Genomic DNA, 2,286 nt, shown 5'->3' on the forward strand with positions numbered 1-2,286 from the left:
ACAGCTGAACCATAAGAAAGAAAGAAATCAAACCTAGCCCAAATAAAGATCCAAGCCTAAGTTGGTGATCAATCTCAAACCCATTTCTCTTCAACCTAGTATCTAACAGGGTAAACAACTCAAAATTCAATTGAGTTTTGTTTCACTTCCACCGAACACCATCCTTCTCTCTTCTCTCTCTTCTTTTTCTTCTCTATCACATCAAGTCATTGAACCAAGAAAGAAGAAAGTGGAAAGATCTAAAGATAGGGCTCGGCAAAGAACTAAAAGCTTATTTCTAATTTTAAGCAAGAAGAAGGGCTACAACAAAAAAAGTAAATCCTATTCGAATAGAGCAACTTTAAAAGTTACTTTCTCCATTTGTGCTACACCAAGGAACTGTGAAGAAATCTACAGAGCTTCAAGCACAAATCAAGTAACCATGGAAAGGAAGAAGTCAACGGTACTCTACCTTGAATCCATGGTCCAAAACCAAACTTGGAGCCAAAGAAAAGATTCACAGTCAAGATAAAAGGAACTTAAAGAAAAAAGATGAAAGAGAAAGGTATGTTGTATGTCAAAGATTCGACCTTCTCTCTCTCCACTGATCACACCACTGCAAGTTCTGATGAAGGAGGAAGAAGACAACCCAGGTATTAAACTTGGTTCAAACCTTGGAGGTTTCACTCCTCTATAATAAGGGCGAATAGCCAAGGATTGAGCAAGTGAGTGGAATAGAGCACTTGGTTCAGTTCTCATAGCTTTCTAAGCTGTTCTAAGTTCTTCTCCTTCATGGTAATTATTTTGTATTTCTTTTTCTCAGTTTAGTCTGTCTGAGTTTCATTGGTAAAAGACAAACATGGTGAGGTTTGTAAGAAAAAGCCAATGAGAGAAAAAAGACAGTGAGCTAGACTTGGAGAAAAAGCCAAAGATATCTCAAAAATTCTTTGTATATATTTCTATTTTGTGTAATGATCCTATGAGATTTTCTGGTAAGTTGGGTTAGCACTTTGCAGTTGAAAGCTAGGTTTGAGTCCTAGTCAAGTTCAGATTGGGTTAGAATCTGGACTTGTCCCATATAGGATTGGGTAGATCTTAGGGAGAATTAGTGATTGTCATCTATTGAAAAAATAGTGAAATTCCATCACTATTGTGATGGAGACTGGATGTAGGCTACATTGCACTAGCTAGCTGAACCAGGATATATCTATGTCAATCTCTACTCTCATCTCTGTTTTGATTCTGCACAATAGGAGACAAAACAAAAGTATCTCCCACCAAATTAAGAGAAAAAACCAAAATATCTCCTGTATTTTCATAATAGAAAGCTGATTCACACAAGAAAAAAAAGGGACCAAGATTCAACCCTCTTTTCTTAGCTACTGATAACCATCAATTGGTATCAGATCTTGGTCTCAAAGAGATTAAGCATTGCATCTTGGAGGAAAGATCCTGATGGCAAGCAATAATAGTTCCAACATAGTGGCATACACTATGACGTAAGGGCAATAAAACAACAGACCTCCATTCTTCAATGGAAAGAACTATAACTATTGGAAGGAAAGAATGAAGGTCTTTGTTCAATCAGTGGACTACAACATATGGAAGATCATTATGAACGGTCCTCAAGTCCCAACCAAATAGGAGCAGATGGTAAAGTTGTTCCCAAGACGGATGCATAATGGAATGATGAAGACAAGAAGAAAATAGAGCTCAACGTTAAAGCTGTCAACATGCTTAACTGTGCAATTAGCTTCAAGAAATACCGAAAGGTATCAAGGTGCAAAACAGCAAAGGAGACCAGGGATAAGCTCCAAGTCACACACGAAGGTACTATCCAAGTGAAGCAAACCAGAATAGACATGTTGTGTAAAGAATATGAGATGTTCTTTATGAAGGAAGGAGAATCTATTGATGAAATGTTCGAAAGATTCACTGTCATCATCAATGGCTTAGATGCTATGGGAATTACTCACCCTGAACCTGTGCTAGTGAGAAAAGTTCCAAGAAGTCTCACAAAAGAGTGGAAAACTAAGACTATAGTAATAGCCGAGAGTAGTGGCATTAGTCAAATGACTTTTGATGAACTAAGAGGAAAATTACTTGTTTTTGAAATCACTCACTTGAAAAATGATGCAAAAGAGAAAGGAGTTTCTTTAAAATCATTTACTGAATCACTGGGTGATGAATCCAATGATGATTCATCAGATGACCAGTTTGTGTTTTCTTGTCAGAAAACTCAGGAGAATGCTGAAACTAAGAGGAAAGAGCAAGAAAAGCAGTTCAAGAAAACCAAAGAAGGATTTA

The sequence above is a fragment of the Arachis ipaensis genome, chromosome B8 (assembly GCF_059453495.1).
Source record: "Arachis ipaensis isolate K30076 ecotype BB chromosome B8, ASM5945349v1, whole genome shotgun sequence".
Classification (NCBI taxonomy): Eukaryota; Viridiplantae; Streptophyta; class Magnoliopsida; order Fabales; family Fabaceae; genus Arachis; species Arachis ipaensis.